Source organism: Struthio camelus, chromosome Z (assembly GCF_040807025.1).
Source record: "Struthio camelus isolate bStrCam1 chromosome Z, bStrCam1.hap1, whole genome shotgun sequence".
NCBI lineage: Eukaryota > Metazoa > Chordata > Aves > Struthioniformes > Struthionidae > Struthio > Struthio camelus.
The window spans coordinates 50681186-50699504 of record NC_090982.1 but is presented as its reverse complement, the minus strand read 5'-3'; the positions used below and the strand labels follow the sequence as shown (position 1 = coordinate 50699504).

The 18319-nt window shown below is 41.9% G+C and overlaps 1 protein-coding gene across 9 annotated transcripts in view; it reads left to right on the top strand.

Moving 5' to 3' along the window:
• The first annotated feature begins 114 nt into the window (after positions 1–114).
• Positions 115–18319, top strand: part of PAM (peptidylglycine alpha-amidating monooxygenase) — a 151935-nt gene continuing 133730 nt past the window's right edge. For 3 of the 9 annotated variants that reach the window (XM_068927040.1, XM_068927042.1, XM_068927037.1), the window contains exons 1-3: positions 131–246; positions 4720–4863; positions 7966–8084. The gene's annotated coding sequence lies outside the window, so the exon portion shown is untranslated. Of the gene's footprint in view, positions 247–4719; positions 4864–7965; positions 8085–18319 lie in introns of all 9 variants that reach the window. The other 6 variants (XR_011137694.1, XM_068927046.1, XM_068927038.1 and 3 more) reach the window with 4 other exon arrangements.

The following is an 18319-nucleotide window of genomic DNA, read 5'->3' as shown; positions in this document are numbered from 1 at the left end:
CGGCCGCGAGGCGCCGCTCCCCGGCAGCAACGCGCAGGCAGACGTGAGCGGCGCCTCGTTCCCGCGCGGGGCGGGGCGGGGCCGCCCCGGGGGGCGGGGCCGGGGCCGCCCGGGGGGGCGGGGCGGGCGCGGCGGCAGGAAGGGGGTCGCGGCGACGCCGGCAGCAGCGGAGCGGAGCAGTCCCCGAGGTCGCCGCTGCCGCCAGCGCGGCTGGGAGCGGGCGCCGCGCGGCGTGCTTTTAGCCCGGTGAGTTTCGCGCGCGGGGAGTTGTAACCGCGGGGGGTCCCGGCGCGACGGGGAGGAGCCGAGGGGGTCCGCCCCGGTCCCGGCCGCTCGGCGGAGCCGGGCCCCGTCGTGTCCCGTTGCCGCGGCGGCGGGTGGGCGCTCGCCTGGCCTCAGGCTGCGCGGCGGCTGCCCGGGCACGCGTGCCGCGGCGGCGCCTCGCTGCTCGCCGGGCGCCCGCCGCCGCCCCCTGAGGGAGGGCTGCCGCCGCCGCCGCCACCGCGCCGCAACTTTTCCGGGTGCTGCCGCCGGTGCCGCTCCGCCGGGCGGGCGCTGGGAGGCCGCGGGGGTCTGGGCGGCCGCGGGGGTCTGGGCGGCGGTGCCCGTGCCGCGGCCGCGGGGCGGCTTCGCCGCGGCTCTGCGCCCGGCGGCGGCCCCGCGCTCTCCGCTCGCCTCCTGCCGAAGTTTCCGGCGGGTCCCCGCGCGCGTCGCCGGCCCCGGCTGGACGGGCCAACGGCCGCCTGGGCGGGCGCGCGCCGGTCCGGCCCGATCCGGTCCGGTCCGGCGCGGGGCAGCGGCGGGCGCGGCGGCACCGGGCGTTTCGCGGCCGTGATTTCTTCCCAGCTGGGTGCGCAGCGGCGGGAGCCCTGCGGGTCTGGGCGCCCTTGTTGCTCTTGGCTTCAGGCTGTCCTGAGCCGCAGCCTCGCGGCTCCCGTTAGTCCTTGCGGGTGGCGATTTTTCTTGTTTGTGCGTTCACTTACTTATTTTTAAGCTGCTCGTTCTGCTAATTTTTTTTTTTTTTCTATAAACGCTTACGTTGGCCGTTATAGGTTAGTTTCAGGTCGTGTTTACGTGACAGCGTCTCAGAGTTCAGGTTTGCGTGTGCTGTTGAAGATGCCTGCCAACCGCTCCTTGGCCGGCAAGCAGCTGTGCGGTGGAAAGCACAGTATAAACCGGTGGTTCCCAAACCGTACTCAGCAGCAAGCTGCTGTCGTTGCTCTGGCTACCTTGCGGACCGCCAGCACAGCCCCGCGGAGCTGGTACGTTTTACCCAAGGCTGTTGTCAGAGCGTCGCTCGTGGGCTGGTTGCTGCTCTCTGGATCCCAGCTCCACATGTGAAGAATCCCTCCTGTGAGCTAAGAATTTCAACCAGCTGGTTTTAGTATGGAAATGGGAGTCATCTTCTAAAAAGACAAACTTGTTAGAATCTTGAGTCGGAAATCATCTTCCCGCAATACTAAGTGTTACCTGATGATATATCACTTGGTTCAAATAGAGCCTTTTATTTTGTGTGTGATTTGAAGTACTTCTATGTCTTTACAGGTATTATGGTGTTAAAAGTATTGATGGTAAATCCAGAAGATTTCAGTTCACTCCCAAAATGTAAACCAAACTTAACTCTTTTAAGAAGGCATATTTTGGACTTTTGTTTCTATTTCTGTTTTGTACCCTGGATCTGAAATCAGGGGATTAGTTTTAAAACTAAACTTCCAAAAAAGATTGGTGCATGTTTGCCAACTACTGCTTGCATAAAAAATAGAAAGCAGGTTTGCTGTAATTGTCATGCCATTTTTTTTTTTTGACATGGCGTCCCCATCACAGGTGCTTCACTGGTACAGCTGAAGCAGAGCAATCCTAGAGGTAAGGGCTAACCAGCAGCCAAAAGCAGGTATGGGACACTGAGGCCTTTCTGCTGCGGTAGGTCATGGAGGCTGAGGTCTGTGCAGGCCTGTGCGAGATCATCTTGGAGATCAATCAGAAATACAAACCTGCCTTCTCGTTACTTTCTTTATTTTCCTGCAGAGTAAGATAACCTCCAACCTGCTGGGTGTCAAAGAGAATACTAGGTGATTGTATCTACTCTTTTGGAAATTATTTCCCTGCGTGTGGTTGACTTTACAAAATGCTCAGTTTGAGAGGAGTTCTCTTCTTGATTCCTTGCATCAAAATCCTAAGGAACTTTGGTGAAAGATGCAATTGTATTAAAGACAAAACTTATTTTTAGTGTATTCCTTCCACTTTACGTGTAGCCTTGGCTCAAAGGGACCCAAGAGTTAGAATTTGTTCTGTGGTTCTGGTTTTACGAATTGACAGAAATATCACTTTTCTTGTGTTTTGAGAAAACACGGCGATATTTCCAATGAAATATATTTTTAAATGCCATCTAGTAATTTGCTGCTCTTCCATTCCACACTTAATTGAATCTGACTATCGATGATATGAGTTAAAGAATTTAGTAAAGGTTTTGGGATACTTACATGGATAATAGTACTATCCACAGTTACAACTAGTGATACAAACAAAGATTTGACAGAGCGATCTCAAATCAAGCCAAACGTGCTGGAGGAGTGCTTCTGATTTGTAACTGAGAACAATGATAACAATTAGATTACATTTGTTACGGAGTAGGTTATACCATATGTGCCTTTAGAAGACTGTCTGGGGCCAGCTTCTGCCAGCGAATGGTTGCTAGAGTAGCTTGCGAGAATTCCCCCTAATAATTAAAAAAATAAAAAATAGCTAGTTAAGGCATCATAGTGCAGTTGAATATAGAGCACTTCCAAGCATTCCAGGAGTATTCTCAAGTCCAACACAAGACTGAATTTGCAGTTTCATTCTGAGAATAGCTACAAATGTTGTCTTTTTTAAAAGCTACAAAAGAAATGTCGGATGTACTCTAAAATACCGAGCCTAGATGAAGCTCTGCTTTTTCATGCTGCAGAGCTTAGGCCAGTCAAATACAAGGTTTCCCCCTGGACAGAACTAAGTATAAGGCTGACTACAGAAAATTGCAATTTGAAAAGAGACAGAACTATTGAGACTTTGAATTTTTTTGTAGACTAAAGCTCTGGCAAGCTGTAGTTTTCATTCTTCTCTGTTGTGTGTTGCTCTTTACTTTTTTTTTTCCTCAATGACAATGCATTAAAACTTAAATGCTTTTGGCTACCAAAAGAAAGTAAGGTTTTTACATCTTATACTTTATAATAAATAACCCCTTTCCTATGTCCATGCTATATGGAAGACTCTGTTTCTAATGTCTTGTCAATCTTACCTGTACTCGCCTGTTTCAGTTTTCTGCCAACAACTGAAGAAAGGAGGAGAAGGTGTTAGCTTGAATATTGCTCAGGGTGTTGAAGGAAACAAAAACAAAATATTTTTAGAATTATAATTCAACATATTTATGTGGAAAGATGAAAAGATTCTATTTACGAATTACTGATTCAAAATATTTTTCAGATTTTTTTCTATAATTTGTGATTAAAACAAATACTTCAGTCTGCTTGTGCATATTAGAAGTATATGGGAATAAAAAAGGGGAGACCCGCTTTGTATATAAGATCATGATAAATTTTTGAAAGTAAACGTTAAAATCAGGCAGGGTTATGAGAAATAGGTTGTAGTCACATGAGCGAAGAACAAGTACTGACAAAGTATTTGTATAAACAGGGAGTATATTTCATGGTCAGCGCTAGCTTTTGAAACTTAATGTTCTCCAGGTATATATCCTGAATGGAATGTATTGTGGTTTTATGTTGAGAAACACATGGTTCTCTGTACATGAGAACGTGAATGAATTCTAAAAGTAGCCTCTGGAAGGTTATGTGTAGTTTATATGTGAAAAGATGCCAAAGGGAAGAAAGCTTTTCTGATTTAGCGACAAACTGCCTAGCCTCTGTCTAAGGAAGAAGCTTAGCGGTCGTTAGATGGCAGAGCTCTCTCTGCAGCACTCATTTGTACTGTGCATCCTTGTACTTGCTATAGTTTTTACAGGGAGAGGTTTTCTCAGGCTGCCTGCATCCATCAATGTATTTTATTACTATTAATCAAATATTTACTAAAAGGAATCCGCAGCTTTGGGCAAGGAAAAGTTTCTTTTGCAGAGACCAAAAGACATGAATGATAAGTTAGGTGGATTCTGTGTGATGATAAGCTGCTTATGTTTTATGCAATAGATGTCATTATGAAAATGTCTATTTTAAGATACCATGATTCTGCAACAGCTAAACAATATGTGTAACCAAATAAAAGTGAAACAGCTGGAAGTCCAGCCACTCTTGTAGTGAAACTTGGTGCGATGCTTTATAGAAGGGAAGATGATTCTTATTTGAACAGAACTGACTTCAGTCACTCACGTGTGCTATCTCATATACTTCCATGCTTTCACACTCCTGTGTTCGCTAGTACTAGGACAGAGCGGTGTCCCAGCAGTCTGGCCTGCAGTGATGAGGGGAGCGAGGGATACTGGCTGACAGGTCCTCGTCACGTCTCTGGGGTTCTTCCTCATTGGTGATGATGCTGTGTGATCTTTGTTGCGTTTATGCACTCTTTTGACGATGAAGGCCCAGGGTGTGGTTGAGTCCTATCACGTATTTGTTGCTCCATCTCTGTGGTGTGCTCTCAGTGCAGTCAGCGCTCCACCCAGTGCCAGCCAGTTTCTTTATGTTGTTGAACTTCTTTCTTGGATTTCATGGTTGTTCTTGGTCTTCTCATTTGCAGGACATCTGCCGTTCTCTTTACTCCTGCTCTGCTGCTTCTGCTTGTGGTTGTGCGTGTTCATGCTCCTGATATACCAGTGAAGTATGTACTTCATAAATGTCTACAAAGGGTAGGGGAGCAGAGCAGAATTCCACAGCTGAAGAGGTGGGTTGAAGAAAAGTGTCAGGGATCCTAAAAGGGGAGGAGGGGTTATCATCTGTTTGTCTTGGTCCCTAGTGTGTAGAGTTCTTTAAGGCAAAGAACTTAAATTGTTTGCTTCTGACACTCCTGCTGGATGTAGAAAGTGGCTTATTCGTCTTCAGGATCTTACGTGTTAGTGTACTCCTCAGATCTCTTGTGCTTTCGAACAAGAAGGTTTATTAAAAGCAGAAATGCATGTGTTGCTTTTCAGATTGATAAAACTTTTCCTCTTTACATACAGTACTAAATTAACCCTGGAGGACTACTGTAAAACTATAGAATATGATTTCTTTTTTTATTTTATTTTTATCCTTTCACCTCCCCCAGTGTAGGACTAAGGTTTTTTGTTTGTTGTGCATTCCATTTCTGTTATGGGCCTGTAAATTGTCTCTCTCAGTCCTTATAATGACAGTCGTGTTTTATCTTAAAAATCATGATCCACAGCCCACCCTTCTCAGCTTGTTTCAAAAATATCCTTCTAATTTCCATCCTAAAATTATTTATGGCCTTCATATACTTATTTGCTCTTGTTTAACATCATTCTGTAGCTTAATTCTTATTTCTTTTCCTGAGGTTGCCCTTCATAAATCATCCTGTACATACCAATCACATTTACTCTTAGACTTTATGATGTTGCGCTAAACAAGCCAGGCTGTCTTAGCTTCATTATATATTGGGAAAATTGAGAGCTTGTTATAAGCTTAGTAGGCTTTTTTCCTTTCTTTCTTGAGCACAGTAACTGGGGCTATACTTGATGTTGTAGATGAAGATAATGACAACAGCATTACCAGATCTCTCATGAAGAAATGTTGGAAACTACTAGATGTGCCTTACCACTGTGAATTTTTTCTTTTTTTTTTCTTTTTTCTTATTATGCCTGTATCATGATAACTGTGATCATAGGATTGAATGATGATGGAACAGCTCCTCCTGGAGGTCATCACTAAGCATCTGGAGGACAAGAAGGTGATCAGGAGTAGTCAGCATGGATTCACCAAAGGGAAATCATGCTTGACCAATCTGATAGCCTTCTATGACAGAATGACTGGCTGGGTAGATGAGGGCAGAGCAGTGGATGTTGTCTTTCTGGACTTCAGCAAGGCTTTTGACACTGTCTCCCATCACATCCTCCTAGGTAAGCTCAGGAAGTGTGGGCTAGATGAGTGGACGGTGAGGTGGCTTGAGAACTGGCTGGATGGCCGAGCTCAGAGGGTTGTGGTGAATGGCGCAGAGTCAAGTTGGAGGCCTGTGGCTAGTGGTGTCCCCCAGGGGTCAGTCCTGGGCCCAGTCTTGTTCAATATATTCATCAATGACCTGGAGGAAGGGACAGAGTGCACCCTCAGCAAGTTTGCTGATGATACTAAACTGGGGGGAGAGGCTAACACCCCAGAAGACTGTGCTGCCATTCAGAGGGACCTGGACAGGCTGGAGAGGTGGGCGGAGAGGAACCTCATGAAGTTCAACAAAGGCAAGTGCAAGGTCCTGCACCTAGGCAGGAATAATCCCCTGCACCAGTACAGGCTGGGGACTGACCTGTTGGAAAGTAGCTCTGCCGAGAAGGACCTGGGAGTGCTGGTGGACAACAAGTTAAACATGAGCCAGCAGTGTGCCTTTGTGGCCAAGAAGGCCAATGGGATCCTAGGGTGCATTAGGCAGAGTGTTGCCAGCAGGACGAGGGAGGTGATCCTGCCCCTCTATTCAGCCCTGGTGAGGCCTCACCTGGAGTACTGTGTCCAGTTCTGGGCTCCCCAGTACAAGAGAGACATGGCACTCCTGGAGAGAGTCCAGCGGAGGGCTACGAAGATGATTAGAGGGCTGGAGCATCTCTCCTATGAAGAAAGATTGCAAGAGCTGGGCCTGTTCAGCCTGGAGAAGAGAAGATTGAGAGGGGATCTCATCAACGTGTACAAGTATCTGAAGGGGGAGTGTCAAGAGGATGAGGCCAGCCTCTTCTCCGTGGTGCCCAGCTACAGGACAAGAGGCAATGGGCAGAAACTGAACCACAGGAAGTTCCATCTGAACCTGAGGAAAAACTTCTTCACTGTGAGGGTGACAGAGCATTGGAACAGGTTGCCCAGAGAGGTAGTGGAGTCTCCTTCGCTGGAGATATTCAAAACCCGTCTGGATGTGATCCTGGGCAATATGCTCTAGGTGACCCTGCTTGAGCAGGGAGGTTGGACTAGATGATCTCCAGAGGTCCCTTCCAACCTAAACGATTCTGTGATTCTGTGATTCTGTGATTGCCTGATACGTCTGTTCAGCTGATAAACTGGTTGCTAAGAACAGACAATCCCTAGGTGTTTGACATCAAAGTACCTATTTTTGAATTTATTTTGGTTGTTTTGATCCTCAAAATTATGCATGCATTTTCTTTACTGATATTCTGATCTTCCTGTGAATAGGTGATATCTATTCAACTATCCTTCAGCAGATCTTACATGTGTACCTCATTACTCTGTGCCGGTTTCCTGTATAAAAATATTAAGGATCTATTTTTGAGTCAGTCTCAGTTAATGAAACTACTTCAGTAACCTCACTTTTGATTGAGTGCTACCTGAAGTTGTCTTTGCTTTAACCAGTTTCATACAGATTTTTTTTATACATCTTCTAAACCAGTTTCTTGTGGCTTAACTGATGATGTTCCTTGATGTAATAGGTTAAACTGCATTCCCCCAGACAGGCTCACCTGCATTTTATTTTCTCTGGGGTGGGGGAGCAAAGACTCTTCTGTTCCATCGAAGAAATATATCATAATCTGCCAAGACAACCTGAGTAAATTCTTATTTCATCTCTTCTGCTGCCCTGTTTTTCGTTTATTTCATTCGCTAATGATTATTTACTTTAGAATCTGTTTTTTTCTTCACTTTGATTCAAATTTATTGAAAATACCTTCAGTAAAACTAAAATACACTCATGTATAAGTGCATAGATATTAAATAAAAGTAGCTCTAAGGTATATTACAAGACTAACAGTCATCCTGAAGTTTAGAGTACTTATGAAGGTTGTCTGATACTTCTCACAGTAAGATTCTGAGGTCAGTTGCTTTTAATTTTGTTAAATTTTAGGTATTAGTGGTGAACCCTTCCATGTTAGGATTGAGGTGTTGCTTTGCTGTGAAGAAAGTAGGAATGAAGACTTTGACTAGAGGAGGAGCTGAGGAAAAAAGGCCGGAGCTGAGATGAAGGTAAGCCCACTGAAGTGATAAGCCACTGTGCAGAAAAATAAGACATCTGTAGATACTGTTGGGATGTGAGCCAGTGGGAGAAATTGGGAAGTCTGGGGATGGGCTGACGGGAGAAAGATCAGGTGAGGAATTAGAATAGGAGGATAAATTGGCATAGGAGAAGGGTTTATATGGCCTATTGACCAAGCAAGTGAAATGGAAGACTGGAGAGTGAAGATTAGGCTAACATAAGGCTGGATAAAGGAGAAATGCGAGGCAATAAGGACAGAGTGGGATGCGTCATGTATCTACCCTGCATTGCAAGAAACGTTTTCCTTCATAGACCTTTGTTACCAGGTATTTAAGATTCCCACATTTTGCACCTGCAGATCATGTCAGTGATTAGTTGGATGCTCTGCTTTGAGGTGCATTGGTATGCATTCAGAATCTAGCATCATTGATATACAGTTATATTACCTTCTTTGACTGCGTCTCTCCAGGAAGCCACAGTATTTTCTTTTAGAAGCAGATACCATTCTGTGATCTATGATTTCTCCACCTCCCCCCCCCACACCCTGCTTGAATCAACTGTGCATAAGCTACACGTTTATATCTTTTCAGATATTGAACTTGGTTATAGCCCAGTGTTTTATCTATATCACCAGTGCTTATTGCTCTGGGACTGTTGTTGATTTCTGAAGTGCCAGTGATTATTTTGCTCCATAAACTGCTTGCTTAGTAGAGGCCCTTTTCTCCTTGAGATAGTTTCTGAGTCACAGACGGGGAATATTCCTAAAGCTGGATATTTCAAAGAGTGGAGACAAGGAACTTTGTCATTTTTTAAATCAGACTTGTGTGCTTACAACAATCCCTTCAAAAGAAAAAAAATAGCCAAAAATTAGAGTCTGTTTTAAATCAGCAGTATTCTGTTCCAGGCTTCTCTGTAATACTCCTTGGTTTCCCGTGGAATATTTAAATTCAGATTTGTCAAATTCAGTTGGTTAAATCCTTTCACATATATGTTTTACCCTGAACTCAAGTTAAGGAGCTGGATTGCATGGTACTAAGAATCCTAATCGCATTATGGAAGAGATTAGGGTTTCTGGTCTTCTAATGTTTGCGGATTTATTGCATCTTTCCCATCTGGATTTTAAACAAAATAGCTTTTGTTTTTTGCCTGCTTACTGATGTTTATGATGGAACAGTGTTAATGTATTTTGATTGAAAATTAGTGTTTTTTTAAGTATGTTAATTTAGGCTAGTCATTCCAGAAGACCTTTCTGAGATGCCACATTTTAGAGAATCTATCTAAAACGTACCCTAGCTTTTATTACTTGCAACAGTTGATGAGAGTGTTGGAGTCATGTGTGTTTTTTGCAGCAAAAATAGGCTTGCAAATTCAAGTCTTTCTGATATTTTTGCCTCATAGAGGGATGGCTTTTTCCCTGCAAGAGTGATACAGAGTCACAGAATGGTTGATGTTGAAGGTTGTCTAGTCCAACCCCCCGCTTAAAGCAGGGTCACCCTGAGCAGGTTGCTCAGGGCTGCCTCCAGTCGAGTTTTGAATGTCTCCAAGGATGGAGACTCACTGCACCCTCTGGGCAACCTGTCCTAGTGATTGACCACCATCACAGTAAACAAGCTTTTTCTTAGGCTTAGATAAGACTTCCTGCATTCTGATTTGTGCCCATTGCTTCTTGTCTGTTTACTAGGCACTGCTGAGAAGAATCTGGCTCTTCTTTATTCCTTCACCCCCATCAGATATTTATATGCATTGATAAGACCCCCCTGAGCCTTCTCTTCTCCGTGCTGAACGGTCCCAGCTCTCTCAGCCTTGCCTCGTAAGAGAGATGCTCCAGTCCCTTCACCATCTTTGTGGCCCTTTGCAGGACTTAGTCCAGTACATATGTCCCTCTTGAACTGAGGAGCCCAGCACTGGACCCCACACTCAAGATGCGTTTCGCCAGTGTTGAGTGGAGGGGAAGGATAGCCTCCTTCATTCTGTTGGCAACGCTCTTCCTCACGCAGCCCAGGAGGCTGTTCAGCCTCTTTGCCCCGAGGACGCGTTACTGGCTCATGTTCCGCTTGTCCACCAGGACCCCTAGAGCCTTTTCTCCAAAGCTGCTTTCCAGCGGGTCAGCCCTCAGCCTGTGCTGGTGCATGGAGTTGTGCCTCCCCAGGTGCAGGACTTCGCATCTCCCTTTGTTAAATTTCATGATGTTCCTGTTGGACCACTTCTCCAGCCTGTCGAAGTCCCTCTGAGTGGGAATACAACCATCCACTCTGCTGTGCACTCCTGCCGGTTGTGTATCATTTGCAAACTTGCTGAGGGTGCACTCAGTTCTGTCATCCGGGGTCATTAATGAAGGCTTTAGACAGTACTGGCCCCAGTATTGATCCCTGGGGTCACCACTGTTGACTGGTCTCCAGCTGGACTTTGTGCCACTGACCATAGCCCTTGGAACCTGGCGGTTCAGCTAGGCCACATTGCTGTCTGTTTGTGTAGTCTGTACCTCATCAGTCTTCCTGAGGATGTTATGAGACACTCTATGAAATATGCATAATTAGGTGATTTAGTCTAGTTTTATTAAAGTTCTCTGAAGCATTATTATGTGAATTTCCAGAGTATCAATATAAAAAGGAGAATGCTTATCCAGGGGTTTTAAATGCATGTATTGCTGCACAGTAAAGGTCCAGCTCTAGCAATGGCTTGATGTTGTTTTTTGCTGAAAATAACTCTGCAGGCCTAAAAACATGTGCCTCTAGGATGTGATCTCAAAATTTAAAGTGGGTTTAAATTGTTGGTTAATAAGGCACAGTGATTTATGCAAAAAATACCTTCCAATTCCCATAAGAAATTGCCCATATAATTTACTCAGGAAGGGCAATTATCTTTCGTATTATCCATAACTCACGAGCTGTGATGGTAGTGGCAGTGAGTTATTATGGTCTTTCCTTTGTGGAATGGACCTTAATAACTCTATCACACCAAAGATGTTTTAAAGTTATGGATTGTATGAAGGAAAGATAATAACTCTTCCTGATGAGAACAATCTATATTTCTCTGTGTAAGTGCTCAGTAATTCACAGCAGTGGGCACAAAGCAGTCTCTTGTTTTGCTGTGAAATGGGGGGAAATATCTGAACAACACCTCTTTGGAATATAAACTTCTTAGTTGCCTATCCTTACTTCTTAGGTCACTTCATTTCAAGGGAGTGGTTTGTTTATTTATAAGCATTTTATGGTTTAACATAATTCCAGGAGTCAAAAGAATGGCTTGAGGTAGTTCTCTCTCTGCCTATGTGAAAATAATTAGGGGGTGCTATCAGAAATGCTGGTTTTAATGACTCTTTGTGTTCTCTCCTGCTAATTTAAAAAATAGAACAGTGCCAGAGAGGTTCCTCATCATAGGTGAACAGGAGAATTATTCTAGATTTAAAAAGAAACACCTTCTCATGAACCATGCATTCAGAGGAACTGAATGGACATGTGGACTCAGCTGTCTGTGTTACCCCAACAGTAACTGAGGCAGGCTTATCATAACTGTTGGTAGAGGCAGGTACACATATTTGACGCCTGTTTGTCAGTAGTTTATCCAAGAACAATACTTCTATTGCAAAAACAACAATAATCCTAAACAGGCCATCTGTCTACTGTGACTCACTATTGGTCAGAGGCATCCAGGAAGAAGAATCCTAAGTATTTTGAGCATAGTTAGGGTCCCTTAGATGAGAATAGCTGATAAATAGAATACTTTGTCTATGAGTAAACTGTGGTGCCTAGCTTCTGCCGAGAATAATTGAAGTGAACGCTCCAGGGTCTATACATGGAGAGAGGAGAAAGAGAAGATAGATGCAGCCAAATGAATAATCATAACGCTTGTACCTTAACAAATGTGCAAAACTAACTCTTAAATGAACTGAATCAGGTTTTTATATCTCACCTACTATGGCAATGCCTCTTGGTTTTTTTCTTTGTGGGCAGATTTATGGGAATTTTGTTTAAATAAACTATTAACGTTTCCAAGTAAGATGTGCTTATGTACTTTAATAATTGTAGCAAAATTATTTGAGTTATTTGTGAAATAATGCAAGTAACTGGGGCCCCAAGCATATAGACAGACAAATGCACTGAATTTCTAACCAAATTTTTCAGGTAAGAATATGAATCTTTTGTATCTAATGAAGATGCAAAAGAAAAATAAAAACACTCATAATTTGGGAAGTAGTTTTTCTCTTTTGTTTCTCTGTCTCTCTCTCTCTTTTTTTTTTTCTTTTTAATATATGTCTTAAAATGTAGGCAGGAGGTCATGACTGCAATATGCATAAATAGTGTGCATAGTTGATAGTGATTATACATGTGCAAGGTGTAAAACTTGCATAATCTTTAAATGAGCATGCAAGCTGATGAAATTCTAGCAGCTCACAGTTGCCAGTCAGATATGTGAGGATTATTCCAGATAGCTGTCTGGAACACCTGCCTTTCCTGTTTCTCTCCATGGTCTGACATTATCTATACAAGACACCTCATGGTTTGGTGGTGACTTGAATTGGAAATGGTTGGGCCAGAGTTTAAAGAGGAGAGAGTATATGTGTATTGCACTTTTCTGAAAGCCTTTTTTTTGTTTGTTTTAATAGATATACATACATATATGTATTTAAAAAAAAAAAAACAAAACATTCATTCGGGCTGATAGTCACATCACTTTTTTTGAAAGCAGAAATGCACACAGCGAGTATTTATCCATAGCTGTTATATGGTGACAATACTGATGCAGTTATGACTCTGTCTAACCTGAAACAAAAGCAATAGTAACTGGATGCCATAAAGCTCAGCCTGTTGTGCTGAAATTTTCTCGCCTTTCTTTGTTTGGGGGCGGGGGGGGGGAGGGAGAAAAATGATCAAACAAAAGGACAGTGTATTAGTCTGCCTCAGTGTTGGTTCCTGTGCTGCTCTTTACCTATGGGATATAGGCTGTTGCTTCTTTCTCACTGCTTTTCTTTCAAGTGATCTTCTTTAACTTCAGAATGAATTGAAGTAAAAAAAGTAAATAGCTACCAAATCTTCTCTTTGGTTTTACCCATGCCTTTTTATCATGGAATTACCAATATGTTTTAATATTCAGAGGTGCTTTTTGAGACCCATTACTATTTTTGTGGTCTTTGAAGTATAGTTTTTGATTTGCAGGATAGGCTTCAAACAGTAGTCTGTCCTGTGATACTTTGCCTTTTTTTCCTGAGGCTGTATGAGGCTAATTGGAAAAGATAATGTAGTGTTGTGTTAACTGTATTATTGTATCAAGCCATGTACTCTTTATTTGGTGATAAATTCAGTCCTTTTGCCTGCCACAGTTGGCTTTTGAATCTCATCAGAGTGGAGACAGAATTGCATATTTATTACTCAGTCATGGCTTGTATGGGTATGACTTGAACTAGCAACCTGTTAAGGAATTGGGAATGGTTTTTGTCCACATGGAAAAGTCGGATCAGTTTGGGTGTACTTCTACCATTGTAATAACCCTTTCAGTCTTGTTCGTGCATTGTGATAATGAGTCCTGTTGAAATGATAGTTTTTGCCATTCTGTGACCTAGTGGTAAAGCAATTCCGTTGTTATCTAATGCAGCGAGGAGATTGTCTGTCCGTTTGATTACTTGTGATTATTTCTTGTAGTAGCTGCTGGTTCACAGATGAATTGCAAGTACAAACTTTTTCTTTAATATGCTACCCCTTTTAATTAAAAAATAAAAATAAAGGATTAGAAGCAGCCTGTTCTGGAAGAATTGCTTTGAAGTGACATCTGTGCTTATCCTCAGACTGCTGCTTGATCACTGAAGAGGATCTTTGATTTGTGAAAATGTCTTTTTGGTTCTTTGGTCATCCCAAAACTATGCTCTGATTTGTGCTGAAGTTTGTCTTTATCCTGTTCTTCCTTAAGGCCTAAATAAGTATTTCTGTATAACTAATTCTTTACTTTACTAGAAATATTCTCATTTTATAGTGGTGTTGATTTAATAAAAAAAAAAAAAAAAAGCTTGTTAGCTATGCAACACTTTGCTGAGGTGACTGCATACCTATAAGTTCGTTACAGTGCACTGTAGGTGGTAGGGAATTCAGTGGCATGTTTTTACAAGGTATGTAATTATGACTGTGTAAAATTTTTTTTTAAGCTAATAGGGGATTTTAATGTTTATCAGGATTTTTAAACAAGTGTGCCCTGTCAGAACTGTATCATTCAGTCTGTTTTATAAGAACTGTATTTCTTGTAGAATATGGACAGGTTTTGTTTGCCATTTTTTTTGAATTTCAGAGTAGTTGCCCTTAGTTTGTTTGTTTTTTTTGCGAAGTTTAATTTATGTTTGAAATGACCTAGCTCTAGATCCAGAAACTGTAACTAGGAAACAGATGTAACAAATGTAAAATATCTATCATTGTAGGGAGATGACAACAACTTTCGTTGCAAGTATTTATTGCTATCTCTGATGTGTAAGTAGTGTACAATTAAAATTGGAAACTACATTGCTGATGTGAAATGGTGCCACTGGTGTTGTATCTCAAAGATAATGTGAAATAAAACTTCAGCATAGCGTTGCAATGTTAATCAAGTGCTCTAAAATCTACGCTGGTGCTCAGATATGTTAGAAAATCTATGCTAGGTTTTTAGAGTAGCCACCCCATGCTCCTCACTTAGACCCAGTCTAAGTACTGGGTTTGTATGTGGAAGGTCTCTGTAGGTGGGGTAGCTGCATTCTTTTGTATTTGGTGTTGGAGCCTAGCAAAATGAAACAAAAGCACCTTGCCTTAGGCAGCTGTATGCCATTAACTTCATTAGTTTCAGTCAATCTCCCTACTATCTGCCAGCTCCTAGTGCTTGCTAGCCCACAGTTCTGCAAGGCAAGGCCTTTGTTTTTTCAGGACCCTGTATGACAACGAGGGTTTAAAGATTGAGGTGGTCCCAAAAAGCTTTTAAAGTGAGTTCACATTAGAAAACAAGCTTTAACAAAAATATTAACATGATTAAGTAAAACAGTTTCAGAAACTGCAAACTAGGGATTTTCTTATAAATACACAGGTCATCTTAAGCATTTTACTTGACAATGCCTTTGTAAAATATCACACACAGTGTACTTTCCTAGTGTCAAGCTAAAGGGTCTTCTGAAAATAACGTTCAAACAAAAGGGATTAATGGTTTAATTAACCTCAAGCCCAGCTCTTTTTATTTGCATAAGTGCAGTTTCCGATCATCTTCAGGCAATTTGCAGGCTTTTTGCAGCTATAGGTAGTGGTCTTGAAATACTTAGTTACTCTATTTGACCTCTTTCACTCAGATTCTGTTTTACCTACCTGTTTAGTGGGTGTATATGTACTTATGTATGTATTTGTTTTTGTAATGTATTTGTTTATATTGAAAATGGCTTCAAAACAGACTATAAAGAATTATCTTATTATACCTAAATACTTTTAGAAGAATTTCTATTCACTGTGGAATGTAATATAAGTTTGTCGCAGTTCACATTTCTTGATGTTAGCAGCTTCAGCTATAAGATACTCTTTGCAGTTTCTCAGAGGTAAACTCAGAGGTAAACTTGGACAGATGTCCACCTCAAAGCACTTTTGTCCTTAAAGTTGTTGATGCTGTCAGGATCTTCTTGGCAAGAACTTAATGGACCCTGTGGTTGCAGGGAAAGCTGCCTGTTTTTTCCTGTCCTAGCAGCTCCTGATGCTCATCTCCCTTTGTAGCTCTTAGCCAGACTGTCCTTTCCTATATCTTGTCCTGTCTTCTCTGTTTAACCAGCCCTGACTTCTCATTTCTTCAACCCATCAGCTATTGATGTAGGCCTCCCTCCTCACCCCCCACTTCACTCTAGTCTGGCAGTTGTCCCCTCTGATTTGAAATTTGGGCATTTCTCCTGTGTTACTCTGGCAAAGAAGCTACTGAAAAATCCAGGAAAGAGCATTTTCCTGCTTTCAGTTCAGATACCTGGCTCTGGAACCGGACCTTGTCTCTCCAGTACGTTTTATCTCAATCAAATGCGAGTATTTTCTAGTGGGAAGAAAGAAATGCTAGAGTGACAATGCTTTCTTGGCTCTCAAGTATGAGGATGTTAGAGGTATTCCGGTGGATGCGCCTGCTTCTCCGCTCCCTTTCAAAAAATTGCTCATCAATGAAGAGCATTACCAGAGGATGACGACGTTACTTTATCTCTTTGCTGAGAGCTTTTTCTCTTTGCATTTTCTTTCTTTCTTGAGATTTAAAAAAAAAAAAAAACTTTCAGGTTCATAGCTATATTTTCAAAATATTAAATCAGAACAGCTTGCTTAAAATTGGCTTTTGAAATTGGGCTGCTTTTGTATAATTTTGTTGTTGTTTTCTACTCTGTTTAGAATTCATGAAGTTTGTGCCCTCTCTTACGCTTGATTTACTTCTATCATGTGGTATTTTCATTTAATGCTAAGCATTTTTTCATTTAGCAACTGAACTGGGGAAACCAAGTATTGCCTTACTGAAACTTGGAGCCCTTGTATGCTCTTTATTTAGTCTGACTTGAACTTTTAAATTTATGTTCGTAATAGAGACTTTTGGTAGCAAGTTTTTCCAAAGAATGGAATATGTTTCCAATGATACGCAAGATTTATTTTCTCGGTCAGTGCTGAGAAGCTGTATATGCTGTATATCTATGTTATCTGTCTCTGTAGTTGCTGAGGGGGGGTTTTGTGTGTGGTTTTTTTTTTTCTCTTGTGAGCATGAAGACTGTTTCTTGGAGGATCGTCTAACTGTGAAAATGTTCCTCCATGTCTGTCTTCATCACCTTTTATCCCTGTCAGGAGTTTGACTCAAATGCCAACAGGTTTGTTGGTGAAAAGCTCTTGAGTTAGTGTAGTATTTGAATATATATGGTTCTTTTCAGTTAATTTTTTCAAATGTATTCAATTGTTACCAAGTACCTACTGAATCATTGCTGTTGAAATTGATCTTTGAGGTAAGATCTTTGTTATCAAGCAATACAATCTTTGGGATATAAGTTTTATTAGACTTTATTGATTAGTTGTTTATTTGTTGATAAACAGATAGTAGTTCTTGAGGGCAGGAATTTTCACCTGCCGTTCTCGATGTGCATTGCAAGTTGGAATCTCACTTGGAGATGCATTGACATAGACAGTTCTTATAAAGCTGATCTACTGTGTTTTAGTGCTGCGTTACTACTTCAGTGAAATCCAAGTCTGTGAACAATTCTGTTGATCGTTTAGCATGGACGTGGCTTGTTTCTTTTAAAATCTTGATGGACTATCATTTAAACTTCAATACGTGGTATTAAAAGTAATGATGTGGATAATCCATTTTCCTTACATTTGTTGTGTGTGTTGGTTTCAGAATAGTGGTTTTAGCTCAGTGTTTGCTGGTTGTGTTTGCACGCGCACATCCTGCAATTGAAAATACTTGCTGAAAGATGAAATAGCCGTTAGTTTTCTTTAAGGTAATGTTCTCCCCTTTCCCATTTCCTGATATAGAAAGGGACCAAGAGATTGGTTCACATAGGACTTCAGGGTTAATTATTTGCCTGTTTATGTGGACATCAAGCATTTTATGCAATCGTTGAACAGGCTTTATTTATTTTGGCGGCAGATGCTACCGTTACCACTATCAGCTCCCGCTCTGGGTAAGCGTTCTTATTTCTAATGTGCGAGGGAACACAGCGGCACTCAGCTGTCTGCCTTGGAGCAGTCTCTTCTGCCTGTCAGTCCAGTGTTGATCTGACAATGGAAGAATATGCTTTTAAAGAAAATGTGATATTTAGGCCAAGGCACATGTCCTAGGCAGGTGGATAGGCAGTTATTTCAGTGCCTGCAGCTCTTGTCAGCTGCATTTTTGCACAGATAGCTGAATTGCTCCTTGCCTACCCTTCAGTTTCAAATACAAACTCTGTTTGTTTGCACTCAAAGAATGTCCTGTGAGCCCAATTAAAACAAATATTGTTACACTCTGGATTTTTATCTTTGACTTAACATAGCTTGTAAAAAAAAAAAAAAAAAAAAAAAAAAAAAAAGGGGGGGGGGGGCAATAATACAGACTCTGTGAAGGAGCAAACTAGATCTTGTCTGAAAACAGTGCTAGCATCTTGCATAACTGAATCCTCTAAGGCCATTGTCCTTGCTGTACAACAAGCGCTCTTTTTTTTTTTTCCTTGTACTTAAATTTTGAGGTGTCTGGCAGATCCTAAATATTCTAATCTTCACTAAACTATACCCTAAGTCATTCC